Source organism: Puma concolor, chromosome C1, assembly GCF_028749965.1.
Source record: "Puma concolor isolate L17-30 chromosome C1, mPumCon1.1.hap2, whole genome shotgun sequence".
NCBI lineage: Eukaryota > Metazoa > Chordata > Mammalia > Carnivora > Felidae > Puma > Puma concolor.
This window is the reverse complement of record NC_141674.1, coordinates 73,817,635-73,833,477: the sequence shown is the minus strand read 5'-3', so window position 1 is coordinate 73,833,477 and position 15,843 is coordinate 73,817,635. Positions and strand designations below refer to the sequence as shown.

At 37.1% G+C, this 15,843-nt stretch overlaps 1 protein-coding gene across 3 annotated transcripts in view; it reads right to left on the bottom strand.

Annotated features, from left to right (window-relative positions):
• HS2ST1 (heparan sulfate 2-O-sulfotransferase 1) overlaps window positions 1-15,843 on the bottom strand; it is a 172,215-nt gene that overhangs the window by 39,132 nt on the left and 117,240 nt on the right. Inside the window, exon 2 of one of the 3 annotated variants that reach the window (XM_086717463.1) lies at window positions 4,853-4,899. The exons of the other annotated variants lie outside the window; for them this stretch is intronic. The gene's annotated coding sequence lies outside the window, so the exon portion shown is untranslated. The remainder of the gene's footprint in view (window positions 1-4,852; window positions 4,900-15,843) is intronic. 3 annotated transcript variants of the gene reach the window in all.

The following is a 15,843-nucleotide window of genomic DNA, read 5'->3' as shown; positions in this document are numbered from 1 at the left end:
CCACATTATAGAAAGTATACTCTGAGCTCAGGATTCACATTCAGAAGACTTGAATAGAAGTTCCAAGCCTGCTACATATTAGCAGTGGGCTTTCCAAAACAGGAGAAGCCCATACACTCTATATGTATATGCACGTGTGCATGTGCGTGTGTGTGTGTGTCCACATTCTATATGTATGTGCATACATGTGTTCTTTTATTTTCCCTTGGGAGAGTTAGATAAGAATGTGCAAAGAAGGAGATGAGCTTAATGTTAAACATATCACTGAATTGCCTGGGACCATCTAGGAGATGTTATGTAGATAATTGGGCACATAGGTCAAGGGTTCAGAATAAACATTCAAGTAGAAGAAAGACATCTGGGAAAACCATGGAAATGAATGCAATTGCCTAGATAATCTAGAATATGTAGCATGGGAGAGAGACTCTGGAACAGAATCCTCGGAAATACCAACATTTAAGGAGCAAATAAAGACAATCTATAGAATGAGGCTAAGAAGAAACAGAGAAAGGAAGCAGGGTAGACTTTTAAGAAGCATATGCCACATGATAGAAAGCATAATATTTTTCAAATTGACAGTGCTTCCCGAATGGATCTATAAATCAAGGTAATATATGAGGCTATAAGCATCTACACAGGATTTGGAGGTTGTCTCAGGTTAAACCCAAAGAGTATTTATTGAGAACCTACACACGTTATTATATTCAATAACTTTTAAGAAATCGTATCTCCCAAACAACCTCAAACTGTCATCATAGTCTAAAACTATTATGATATTGTTATGTACACACACCGCCCTCTTTCCACAAAGGAAAATAAAACAATGCTGTTGTCATTCAGCTGCTGACAGAAGCGTGAGAGGTCTCCTCTAGCAGCCCAGACATGCATAAAATTGCCTTTAAAAGATTCACCTACAAGCAACAATGCTGAATTTACTTTCACTAGTTTTTCTAAAACCAAGTATTTGGAAAAGAAGATTTTATGTGCTGTTTCACAACTGGGTACCCATTCCATCTACAGAATACATAATGACAGAATATATAAAGAAATTCTGTAATATTAACAGTTTTTGTAATTATTCCATCTACTTATAAAATTTTACATACTCAATCACTGCTGTGAAAATTAGCCACAAAATTAATTAAAAATATTTTTAAAAAGGGGTGCCTGGGTGGCTTGGTTGGTTAAGCATCTGACTCCTGATTTTGGCTCAGGTCATGATCTCATGGTTCATGAGCTCAAGCCTTGCATCGGGCTCTGTGCTGACAGTGTGGAGCCTGCTTCAGATCCTCTCTCTTCCTTCCTCTCCCCCTTCCCTGCTCGCTCACTCTCTCGCTCTCTCTCAAAAATAAACTTTTAAAAAGAAGTTATCGTTTTGTATGTGGAATTATTTTTATTATTATTTTAGAGAGCAAGCAAGCACAAACATGGAAGAGGGGCACAGAGAGAGAGAGGGAGAATCTTAAGAAGGCTCCACACTCAGCACAGAACCCAATGTGGGGCTTGATCCCATGACTATGAAATCATGACCTGAGCTGAAATCAAGAGTCGAACACTCAAGTGACTGGGCCATCCAGGCAACCTTGTGGATTTTTTAGTTTTTAAAGTGATAAAACTCTAGCCAGACCATGAAACATGTTGTAAAAATTAATCACTGTTCTTGGTTCATCATGTGTACTAAATTATATGCACTGTATATTGAACACAACTTTAAAAAATTTCTATAAAAACGTGCAAATATGGGAGTCACTACTTTCCTCATTCAAATAATATATTTATATGCACGTTCTATTTTTCAAGTGTTTTTACTTTGCTTTAACAAACATGATAATTAGTAACATAGTGTTATGCCTAAACATAAAATGATAAAAAGTGTGGAAAATTAAGAGGATTTTTACTAGTAATGTTTGTTTATAGAATCAAATCTCACTTAGTTGAATAATAACAGTAATAGCTCTTGATAGTAAAATACTCTCTTTCCACCTGTGACAAATGTAAAACCAGTAAGGGTGTTTGCAATATAGCCATATTCTTGACTTGCTAAGTATTTGACAGTTCCAAGTCTTTTTTTTTTTTTTTTTTTTAATCAAAGATGCTCTGCATCTAGTTAGTACAGCTTCTTCTGAGACTCTCTTAAATCAGTGGGGAAGCTTTATTAGTTACAGCACATTTGCAGTGCACTTAGAGAATGTAGGCAGTATATTTAAAATCCTTACGATGCTTTTTTGAAGTAATGTTTTCTTCATGTTTGAGTAATGAATTACAGAATCTGCTACACAAGCTATTTCAGGACCACCACAAAACCTATCACCTCCAAACAACATGGGCACAACCTGAGAGTCATAAAATTACAGGTGGGTTAGGGACTACTGGCACTAAACCACCCACCCAACACCAAAGACAGACGCTAAACTTCATGGCCATTCTAGTTCTTCAAGGCTCCCGTGCAAGGTGGCATAGACCTTGGCTCAATGAACCTTTCCATATGGCAGATTATCAACAAACTCAAGTCTTTTAAAAGACTATTCATAACAGCAGTAATTACCTATTCCTGCACTGGCAGGGCATTAAAGGCCTTATTTAGTGCAAGAAGGTAATGATCAAGCTAAATATGAAACACTATAGCTGCATTAAAAACACCAAACTAAATTCTACACATCACTGAAGTCACCAAGATGCATATACACCAGGCTACAGAAAAAGTGATGAAAACAGAACTGAAGATTTAAAAAAAATCATATAGCGTTTAATGACAATTGTTTTGAACATTACAGTTGTTTTGGGGAACACCCTTCTCTTTGAATGTGTAATTAAATGTTCAATGTACTAAATAATTTAACCTACACATTTAAAGAGAAATAAGAGAAATTATATGGAAATAAGTTTTGTGGTTTATACAAATTAAAGGACCCACGAATATATAACTATCTCTCCCTGCCACAGCTCAATTCTGCAATGGTCTCAGCAGAAAATAAATACCTCACAAACGCCCCAAAAGTGTAGTATTTCTGTATTGTGGGTAGCAGATTAGGACTTCAGGGAGAAAAGATATAGCAGAAGGAAAGAGCAATCCATTGCCTTACTTTAAATACTGAAACTTCTGGGGGCGCCTGGGTGGCTCAGTCAGTTGAGCGTCCGACTTTGGCTCAGGCCATGATCTCACGGCTTGTGTGTTCAAGCCCCGTGTCGGGCTCTGTGCTGACAGCTCAGAGCCTGGAGGCTGCTTCTGCTTCTGTGTCTCCCTGTCTCTCTGCCCCTAACCCACTCGCATTCTGTCTCTGTCTCTCTCAAAAATAAATAAACATTAAGAAAAAAATTTAAAAAAAAATACTGAAACTTCTGCATGTTAAATTGAAAAGTATATAGAAAACAGGTGAATAATAAAAGGCAAAGAACACGAAGAAAAAAATTACCAAATTTTAATATTTATAAGAGAAAACCATACAAATTGGCAATGACATCATTAAAACTTCAGTAGATAATAAGCTAAGGTGCTTTGTAAGAGATTTAAACTATATATGCATGATAGAGCAGAGTAAAAATATTACTGGCATTATGATTTTTTGGGGTCATGGACTCCTTTGAGAATATGTAGAATACTATGGACACCCTCTCTCCAGAAAGACAGACTGGTACATTTTAGGAAGGGGGTGGTCTGTGACCCCAGAGTAACTACTCCTAAGAAAGAAAAAAACAAAAACCAAAAAACTCCCCAAACAGCAAGCCTAATAGTAAACTGCCTTAGGGCAATAGTATATATATAGAAAAAAAAATAGGTTACTCATAAGTAAGACCTGTAGGCAAAGAGAAATCACTGAAGAAACTGGCAGTGTCCATCTGAGAAATGTCTGCAGGTGAGGATGCAGGGCACAAAACTTGACCCATCAGGACCCCATGGCAAGTACACCTGTTGCACAGCTAGATAAGCGGGGCTCTAAGAGCTTGGCGCATCAAATAAATGAATTAAAGTGGATCTTCAGCATTTTCTAGGGACAAATCTGAATTGTGTAAATCCCCAAACACTGTTATGAAGTCTAATTTACTCCCCATAAAATGTGTGCACTATGCAAAGTAGGAAGCAACAAAGCTGCACCAAAAACAAGTTATTATGAATCTATTTAACTGATCCTTTCTTCCGCAACACTCACCGTGAATGTACTGTCCAAACAAACACTACCTCATCTGCGTGGACGGAGCATTTGGCAATCACTTATAAATTACATAAAGTGGTTGTCTGATTGTATACATCAGTTTCTTAAGAATATTTTTAGCTTGGATCACTCTCCTTGAACTCTTCTCCCTGAACTCAATCACATCATTTTCTTACGAGTATTTTTAGCTTGGATCACTTCTCCTCGAACTCAATCACTATGAGAACTGACCAAATAAATTTCTATATGAAAGGCTGAAGGCTGGACACTGAACACTGCCAAGTGCTTTCTTGGGTGGTTTCCAGGCAGTCAACAAGGGGTGCCTGTGCTATCATTAACACTTAAAAGTTTAAGTAGATCATCCTGTAAAAAAAGAAGTGATAGCACCTTTCACTTCAACGGAGATGGAGTAGACCAATGTTTTGCTATTCTTCTCACTGTGTACACCTAAAAACCCTGGACATTATATATAAAATAACCACAAGACTCTAGGAAGGTGGAGGGAAAGTTCCTCTACAAAATCCTACAGCTACCATGACATTAATAGTAAAAAACTGAAATTGAATGTTTTCCTTCTAATATCAGAAACAAGGTATAAGGTATAATCTCATTACTTTTATTTAAAATAGTGTTAGAAGATCTAGCATTACCAACAACAACAGCAGCAACATACAGATAGAAAAAGAAGAAATAAAACTAACCCTATTTGAAGCTGATATGATTTTCTATGAAGATAATCACAAGGAATCTACAAAAACAAAACAAAACAATCCTAGAATAAGTGAGGTCAGCCAAGTTCCAGGATACAAGATAAAAATACAAAACCCAACGTATTTCTATACCAGAAATAAACACATAGACACAAAAATGAAAATTACAAAATCATCTATAATTACACAAAAAATACCCAGTTGTAAACCTAACAAAACATATAGAGGACTTATATGCATAAATAAAGGTTGAAAACACCCAAAACTTGTTGTAAGGCATGAATCTACACATTTAAGCTCAATGAACTACAGGAAGGATAAACTCAAAGAGATCCACGGTGACACATTAAATCAAACGGTTAAAAGCCAAGGCCAAAATGAGAATCTTGAAAGCAGCAAGAAAAAAAAACACAACTGATTACATATAAAAGATCTGCAATAAGATTAACAGTATAAGACCAACAGTATTTTGGTCCACTTGATCGTGTCCCATAAGTTCCAAAGGCTCTGATCACTTTTCTTCACTAGTTTTTCTTTTCACTCCTCTGACTATAATGTTAAATAATCTTTATGTTCACTGATGGAAACTAAAAATAGGAATAGATCACTTGAGAAATCTGTAAAAACATGGAGGATGTTTTGAGATGTACTATCTTAGGAAAACTCAAGAAAAGATACGAAGAATTATCAGTTGGAGTCCCCATCTTCTATCAAAGTATTCATTTTAAGTGATTGAGAGGCATAAAGAATTGTCTTGAAATGGGCTTACCCATGACTATAATATTTCATATTTTAAAAATAGGTACTTGAGGAAAAAAGGTACTTCTACGATATTATCATTCTGTATTTAACTGTGCAGTTAAATTCCTTCTTAAAATAAAAACAAACCAAGTCTCAGACAACCAGTCAAAGATGGAACACAGGCTCTGGAGCCAGATTAACGTGGGAATAGTATCCTGACATCAGTATTCAGCTGGTGATCACATTGACACCAAGTTTCCTCATCAGATGACAATAATAATGGGGCCTCTTAGGTTTTTTTTTTTTTTTTAATTTTTTTAATGTTTATTTTTGTTTTGAGAGAGAGAGAGAGAGAGAGAGCACAAGCAGGGGAGGGGCAAGAGAGAGAGGGAGACACAGAATCCGAAGCAGGCTCCAGGCTCTGAGCTGTCAGCACAGAGCCCGATGTGGGGCTCAAACCCACAAACTGTGAGATCATGACCTGAGCCAAAGTCTGGCACTCAACCGACTGAGCCACCCAGGCGCCCCTCTTAGGGTTTAAGAATCAAAACATGAGAATGCATATAAAACACTCACCACAGAGCATGCACAGAACAAATGATGCATATAAAGCACTTAAAATACATAATGAGAATTCCACATTAGCTACTACCAATATTATTATTTCATATAGGTGATTAGTATATTTCTCAGATTGATAAGGAAAAGGTTGTAATGTATAAGGATTTCACATTTTTTAGGGGCGCCTGGGTGGCTCAGCCGGTTGAGCTTCCGACTTAGGCTCAGGTCATGATCTCACAGTTGGTGGGTTTGAGCCCTGCGTTGGGCTCTGTGCTGACAGCTCAGAGCCTGGAGCCTGCTTCAGTTTCTGTGTCTCTCTCTCTCCCTGCCCCTCCCCCACTCATACACTGTCTCACTCTCTCAAAAATAAATGTAAAAAATTAAAAAAAAAAAAGAATTGCACATTTTTTAATTTGTGCAATAACTGTAAAACCTATAATCAAGTTTAGCAAGTACATCAAGTAAAATATAACTCATATTCCTTTAATTTAGTAACCTAACAACAAAAAGAATTATATTGGTGGTTATCGGACTGATGGGATATTTAATAGCTACTTTAATTTTCTTACCTAATCATCTCAAGAGCATTAACCAATATATTTTTAGTGGCAGTTCATCAGTGAGATTAAGTTTGGAAAGAAAATTTGATTTTTGTAATGTATTTTCATTAATGTTAAGAATTAATGTATAATTAATGCACAAGCATAATGTATATGTAAAACATGTATCTACAGGGCCTAGGAAAAGATACTGCATATAGAGGCATTCAATAAGTGCTTGTTAAAACTGTTGAGTTTATAAATGCTTTTGTTTTTAGTATTAATGAACTCATATAAGATTTTGTGAGTACTTGCTTATTTTTGGTGATTTTTAAAAGTGAAGTTCTTATAACAAAATTAATCATTTCAAAGTGAACAATTCAGTGGCATTTAGCACATTCACAATGGGGGCAACCATCATATCTATCTAGTTCCGAAACACTTTCTTCACCCTCAAGGAAATCCAATACCCATTAAGCATTTCCCTCTCCACTATCCCCTACCAATCTGTGTTGTCTCTGTGGATTTGCTTCTTCTGGATATTTCATTATGCAATATTGTGATAAAGATCAACAAGTATTATCCATACCCAAAAAACAATAAGCTGGTAGTGAAAGTTTAGGAGGAATTTTTATATGTAAACATTATAATATCTAAGCCCTCATTTTAACTTTAAATCTCCTAAGTGCTATTTTTTTTCCTCCAAACTTTAGATTTCCTTTCTCTTATACATCCAAGGGGAAATGTTAACTTACTCATATGGACGCATACTGATTGTGAAGAAAGTACTCACATGGGCAAAGCCCCTGATTGATATTTCTCCAAAGAAGGTACACAAAATGATCAACTAACACATGAAAAAATGCTCAACACAATATTAGTCATTAGGGAAATGCAAATGCAAACCAGTTTACATCCCCTAGGATGGCTATAATTAAACCAAACCAACCAACTCACAAAGATGTGGAGAAATTGGAGCCTTCATGCCCTGCTAGTAGGAATGTAAAATGGTGTGATGATGGAAAAGGGCTTGGAGGCACACAACACTGCATGGTGCATGTAGACCCTAAAAGTGGTTCTTGATAAGCTTAGAATATGGGAAAAAGGGGAAGGGCAAAGTAAAACATAAGACAGGCAGTTGGGCAGAAGCCAGATCATAGTATCTTCATCACCACGTTGGGAATATGAACTTTTAAGTCAGCAGTTCTCAAACCTACTGATCTTGGAACTTCTTTATACGCTTAAAAATTGAGGACTTCAGAGTTTTTGTTCATGTGGGTTATAGCTATCATTATCTTAGAAATAAAAATTATAAAACTTAAAATATTAATTAATTTATACATAACAATAAAACATGTTAGAAATAAATGACATATTTTTGTGTTTTTCCAAAACAAAAAAAAAAAAATCAGTAAAGTGTTTTTATATTTTTTGCACATTTTTTTAAAAGTTTGGTTTAATGAAAGAAAACTGGATTCTCATACCTGCTTCTCCATTCAAAATGTAAACATATATTCTTTGGATTGGAGTCTATGAAGAAAATCAGACTCATGAATATACATAGTTGAAAAAGGAGTATTTTAATAGCTTTTGCAAACAATTAGGAATATTCTTTGACACTACATTAAAACTCAGCAAGTGTTGATTTCTTAAAGGTTAATTGCAATGTGATATAAAACTATATTGTTAAACTTTTCATACATTGTTATACTGATCTACCTTGTACTGTCACTTGGAAAATACTGGCTCATGGCATTATGTAGATCCTTCAAATGCTAGCACATTTAATTATACGATCCCCCCCATTGCCTAGCAAAAAAAAAAAAAAAAAAAAAAAATCACATTCATTGTATCACCACCATTCTCATAAGAAAAGTCTGTAAGTATTGGTAAGCTGTCATATTTGTGGTGACAGCCACAGTTTGTCAAACTTTATAATAGCAATAAATACCGTCAGTCAGTTGGTTTTCCTTGAAGTGACAAGTTCACTTTGTTTCTGAGAAAATGTCTGCCAACTACCCAAGTCTGAATAAACATAGCTTATCTGTTGGTTTTTCTTTCAAGTAAAAACAGCGTTCTATGAAAAAATGGCTTGTTGAGCTTACAATTCAAACAATCAACACAACTGCTTTTTCTCAAGACAATCATTGTACTTTAATACGCAGAACCGCTTGGTATATCTTCCATTTTGTCACAGAGTATTAAAAATATACTTATACTAAATACTCAGGATTTAATAAGGTTAATGGTTTTGACTGCTTTATAAAGGACACCGTTATATGAAAATGGCTTTGTTTTGTAACTATGATCAAAGTGGTAAAGAATACAAAGATTAAATAGTACAATCTGGTGTCATGACTGCTTTTGTACCATGAGCACAAATGGCAACTAGTGAAAAAGGCAACTAACATCTCAGAATTATTATGGAATAGTTGTGGACTACTTTGTGAACTCCCTGAAAGGGTCTTTAGAACCCCTCACACCCATGGATCATACTTTGAGAACTTCTTTGCAAGCAATGTAGAGACATTTTTGAAGAGCTTTAAGTAAAAGCCCATACAAGCCCTCCACAATGCAAGGTTCTATGAAGCATCACTTTATAGGGTGATAGCCCTGGAGTTGAGTATTAATCAGCTGAAGACATAATGGAGATTAAGACCCAAAGGAAAGCAGTTGCAATACGGATGAAGCCTGGGAACCCAGAAGAGGTTAAGGCTTTTTTTCTAAGCTATACTGAGGAGGAGGATGGTACCCTTCACTGAGTTTGGAAATTAGGAATAGGAAGAAAAGCAATTGGGGTAGAAGAAGAAAGGGATTCAAGACATTTGGAAATCTACACTGAAGTTCAAACTGACAAATCAAGTATGTAGGGGGTATGTTGAAGAGTCTATTTCATAAGGGCTTTTATTTCGAGCTTATTATATAAGAATACTACCAAGCCTGACAGGTGTAGAAGACAGGATAGAGAAAGCACAAGAGCAGAAAAGATCTGAACTAGGAAGTGTAATGTGGCAGCTGTTCTCTCCCAGCCCCATGGACAGCCATATACCCAAGTGTTTGGGTTGGAGAAAGGAAATACAGGACAATGATAAAGGAACTGTTTTTATTTTTTTAAGTTTATTTATTTTGAGAGAGAGAGAGAGAGAAAGAGAGAGAGAGAGAGAGCACAAGCAGGAGAAAGGCAGAGAAGAAGAGAGAGAGAGAGAGAGAGGGAGAGAGAGAGAATCCCAAGCAGGCTCTGCACTGTCAGCACAGAGCCAGATGCAGGGCTCAAATTCACAAACGCTGAGATCATGACCTGAGCCAAAACCTAGAGTCAGACGCTTAACCCACTGAGCTACCCAGGCGCCCCAAGGAGCCGTTTAATGAAGGGCTCTGTAATACAGAGGGGTACTATTTTAGGTAGGGAAATAATAAGTACTAGAATACGTAAAATTTCAATCATTTACCATAACAGAAGTTTAGTTCTTATTCAAGTACCAATGTGTGTTCCAGACTGGTAGATGGCCTTTTATACAATGATTCAAGGAGTCAGCTTCCTTCCTTCTTGTAACTTTGACATTTCTCCAAGAACTCAAAGTATTTTGCATCTAGTTAGCAGATGTGGGAAGACAGAGTGGAGAAAACACAGTAATTTCCCAACTATCTTGGCAAACACTAGTCATATGGCTATCCCTAGCTGTAGGGGTGGTGGTAAAAAATTGAGCCTTGGGTGGGCAGCTGCTTCCTAGCAATAAAGACATACTATGAGAGGGAAAGCATGAATAGTTGTATAGTCAGCCACCTCCCCACAAAGCCACACGAATCAGATTCACAAGTGATAAAGTATGACACGGATCGAGAAGGATACAAGAATTTTCTCTATTTCTGTATGGAACATAGCATCAATCTTGGCACCATGAGGGCTCTACTTTCTGACATTTCCTTTTAGGGAAGCAGCAGAGACAATGATGCTTGATTGGAGATGGTTGTTCAGTTGACAAAAAGTTGATAGGGCAGATGCTTGGAGACAGAGGGGGGATTCTACTTTTTATTTTTTTCCTTAACACATTTGAGACACCTCTGGAAGATTTCCAGAAACATCAGAATGACATTTTAATGGAGAATAAGGTCCTGTGTGAATATCTGGGATCAAGACCATGTGAAAAACAGACTATTATTAACTCTGATTCCATAAATGTCCACAGGGCTACTGTGAAGAAAACTTGGATTATGAGTTTTAGACGTAGGTGTCTATGGAACGTCTAGTCAATAATGTGTAGGTTGCTGAAGACGTACAACTCACAGGAGAAATTTCTGAAGTAAAGACAGAACTTTAGGAGTCACAACATAAAGGCAGCAGCTGATGTCAAGGGAGTGAATGAGATCATGAAGATAGAGTTAAAAATAAAGAGCATCAAGACAGAATTTTAAGACCATCAGCCTTTGATCTAAAGATTTATTTTACTAACACTACCTAAATATATGTGCAATACAACCCAAACGAATCTTAGAATATTAGTGTAAAATCATGTGTTTACCTGTTTACCTACTAATAAACATCTTAAGTGTTTCTGACCACACTGTCCACTTTTAAATACCCATTTTAACTCACTTCAACAGGTAAAGCAATTTTAAGACCTATATCCTTGGCTTCACATCTTACTAATATGCCTTTGGAACACTTTTTTTTTTTTTTTTTAATTTTAAAAATGTTTATTGATTTAATTTGAGAGAGAGAGAGAGAGAGAGCAAGCATAGGAGTTGCAGACAGAGGGAGACTGAATCCCAAGCAGGTTTCACACCATCAGTATAGAGTCCAACGTGGGGCTCAAACTTATGAACCATGAGATCATGACCCAAGCTGAAACCAAGAGTCAGCCGCTTAACCAACCTAGCCACCCAGGCGCCTCTGAATGCCTTCTGGGAACTTGATGAGTTTTGTAATTCAGAAAGCATACACTTGGGCCTTATTACTATAGGATGCACTTTATTAAAATAAATCTCTGCTAGCATTCTTTTTAAAAGTAAAAATAAAGATGCAATAATATGAAAGGTGTAAAAGTACAAAGTTAAGTTACTCAGGGAAGACAAAAATTGTTCCTAAAATGTAAACACTGGAGGAAAATTACAATAGGAGGAACTCAACTACGTGTAAACTTTGTAATCCAGCTAAATATTAATTTTGATATTAAACTGGCAGGAAGATTCAGAGGTTTCCTCCAATTTTATTGTAAGTCCAAACTGCCATTAAAATAGATGTGCTTTGATTACTGAATACCATAGCAGGAAAACTAAAGCATTTTCAAAATCAAGAAAGAAATGCCAATACTATCTACAAAGCTGAATTATTTTCACACTTCAACAACTGCACCTGGTGCTCCATTGACTAGTAAGTAAAAAGAATAAGGAAATAACTTGGATTCAACTCCAGCTGGGTTTGGAGATCATTAACTAAAACCTAATGCAACAGCTGTCTGAAAATTAGAATTCGTTATGCTGAAAACTTGCCATTATTTCACTACAGCTTGGTGTACGTCATACTGTAAAGGAGCAGTTTTGAATTTGAGCATGTACCAGAATGACTTGCAGGATTTGTAAAATATAGATTCCTGCCATCCTACCTTCTCCAGCTAACTAATCCTCAGGGCCCAAGAAATGTGCATTTCTATCAAGTTCCCAGGTGATGCTGGTGTGATGGTCCAGGAACCGAGAAATCATGTTATATAGAGTATTTCTTTTGGTTTATGAAAAAACAGTTTTAGAATATCCTTTTATTCTATGTAAATAGTTCATTGGTATTCCCATTAATTTGGAATTTACAGCAATTTTTGAAATAGTTTAGATCTGTGAAAAATAACGCTACTCAACTTCATGGTATAAACTAGTTGTAAGCGGTGGGGGGTGGGGGGGTGCCTGGGTGGCTCAGTCAGTTGACCATTCTGGGAAGCCAACGTTACTGTGATACCCAAAACGAGACAGATATTACAAGACACTACAGAGTTGGAAGCGCAGTGCAATGAAGGGCTAGGTGGCAGGATCTCACAGGCTGACTAGTACCTTCTCTGCCTTGCTTGTATGACCTTTAGCAAAATCTGAAATGGCAGGCAGTAATTACGGCTGAGAAGGCTCCCAAGGCCAAGACAAAGGCAGTTTCCCACTCATGGATAGCCAGCTTGCAGTTCCCAGTGGGCCATATTCATGGGCACCAGTCTTGTACGAGTGGGCATGACTGCCTTGGTGCACAGCACAGCCATCTTACTGTACCTCACCGCAGAGGTTCCTGAATTGACAGGAAATACATCAAAAGAATTGAAGGTAAAGTGTATTACACCTCCTCACTTGCAACTTGCTGTTTGTGGAGACGAAGAATTGGACTCTCTTATCAAGGCTGTAATTACTAGTGGTGGTGTCATTCCACACATCCACAAATCTCTGGGAAGAAATGACAATAGAAGATTGTTTAAAGGATGCATGGATTCCTTATTATCTCAAGACTCTAAATACTCTTTTTTTTTTTTAATGTTTATTTATTTTTGAGACAGAGAGAGACAGAGCGTGAACGGGGGAGGGTCAGAGAGAGAGACAGGGAGGGAGACACAGAATCTGAAACAGGCTTCAGGCTCTGAGCTGTCAGCACTGAGCCCGATACGGGGCTCGAACTCACGGACCACGAGATCATGACCTGAGCCGAAGTCGGCCGCTTAACCGACTGAGCCACCCAGGCGCCCCTCAAGACTCTAAATACTCTTAACAGCTGTCTGGTGTTGGTGATTCCAGGGGACTGTGTCTCTGTGAAAAACACAATTCTGCCTTGTAATTCCATTTGGTCAAGCTGGAAGTTTAATTAGCTTTCCAACCAACCAAATCTCTGCATTCAAGTCTTAACCATGTTTAAGTGTAACTGCGGCTTCAAAAAAAGCTATTGAGGGGCACCTGTGTGGCTCAGTTGGTTGAGTGTCTGACTTCGGCTCAGCTCATGATTTCACTGTTCATGAGTTTGAGCCCCGTATTGGGCTCTGTGCTGACAGCCTGGAGCCTGGAGCCTGCTTCGGATTCTCTGTCTCCCTCTCTCTCTGTTCCTCCCCTGCTTGTGCTCTGTTGCTCTGTCTCTCTCTCTCTCCCTCAAAAATAAATAACAATTGAAAAAAAAATTTTTTTTAAGCTATTGATTCTGACTGAAGTAGTGCATTTTTGACTTGACTGTTTTTAAATTTTTTTTTTTTTCAACGTTTATTTATTTTTGGGCAGAGAGAGACAGAGCATGAACGGGGGAGGGGCAGAGAGAGAGGGAGACACAGAATCAGAAACAGGCTCCAGGCTCTGAGCCATCAGCCCAGAGCCTGACGCGGGGCTCGAACTCACGGACCGCGAGATCGTGACCTGGCTGAAGTCGGCCGCTTAACCGACTGCACCACCCAGGCGCCCCGACTTGACTGTTTTTAAACAACTGTTTGGATTTTAATTGTGAGGCAGAAGTTACAGTGGCATTATTTCCACTCCAGTGGATAAGCTCAATAAAGATCATATGCCCCATCCCCCTGCCCCCAAAACACTATAGAACAAATCCCAGACAAACACAGAGGCAAAAATTAACATTTAGTTAAGTGAGTACAATACATAAAAGGATAATCATCCTACCCATGTGGGAATTCAAAGTTGGTTTAACATTTGGAAGTCAATGTAATTCATCATATTAACAAACTAAACAGAAAAACCATATGATCATCTTAATACATGAAGGGAGGGGTGCCTGGGTGGCTCAGTCAGTTAAACATCCAACTTCAGCTCTCATCATGATCTCAGGGCCTGTGAGTTCAAGCCCTGCATCCGGCTCTGTACTGACAGATCAAAGTGTGTAGCCTGCTTCATATTCTATGTCTCCCTCTTTCTCTGCCCTTCCCCAACTCTTGCTCTGTCTCTCAAAAATAAACGTTAAAACAACAACAACAACAACAACAACAAAACACATGCAGGGAAAGCATTTGACAAAATCCAACATCCATTCGTGATCAAAACAAATCAGCACAGAAGGTATAGAAGAGAATTTCCTCAGTGATAAAGGGAGACCTTTGAAAAGTCTATTGCTAACATCATTATTGAAATACTGGGTGTTTTTACCCTAAGATTAGTAGTAAGGCAAGAGGGTCCATTCTCACCACTTTTATGCAACACTGTCCCGGAGGCTCTAGCCAGTGCGGTAAGGTAAGAAAACGAAATAATGGCACACAAAGAGCAAAAAGTAAAACTGCCTTTTGTTGCAGAAAGCACAGTTGCTCTGCAGAAATTCCTAAGGAATCTACAAAAGACCTAGGAGAATTAATGAGTTTAGCAAGGTTACAGGATACAACAATCAGTAACACATGATGATTTATTTCTATACACTAATAACAATCATATTAAATTTTTCAAAACTACCATGTAAAATACCATAAAAATATAAATAAATTTTCAAAAAGATATATAAGACATAGTAAGACATTATAAAACATTGCTAAGAAAAATCAAATAAGACCTAAATAGAGAGATACCATGGTTCATGGTTGAAAGACTATTATTAAGATGTCAATTCTCTCTCGAATTTATATATAGATATATAATCAAAATCTTAGCGGGCATCTTGGTATAAATATTTGTTATAACACAATCATAAAACTTACATGGAAATGCAAAGGCTCTAGAATAGCTAAAACAATTTTTTAAAAGATCAGAATTGGAGAACTTATACTAACTTATCTCAAGAATTATCAAGTTACAGTAATCAAGACATTGTGGTATTGGTGTAAAGACAGACATCGAGATTAAAGAAACAGAACAGTTAATCCAAAAATACAACCACACATACATGATCAATTTATTTTTTACAAAGTTGGCAAGGCAGTTCAATGGAAAAGCTGATCACTTTTTCAACAAATGATACAGGAACAATTGGATAGCCGTAAGTTTAAAAACATACTTCGTAATACATGGAATTCTCACTTCACACTATATAGATAAACAAAATCAAAATGGAACACAGACCTAAACATAGGAACTAAAATTATAAAACTTCTATAAAAAATATAATCCTAGTAACTTTGGGTTTGGATTATTTCTTAAATATATCATAAGCAAGAACTACAAAAGCAAAAATCAATACATTCAACTTCACTGAAATCAAAA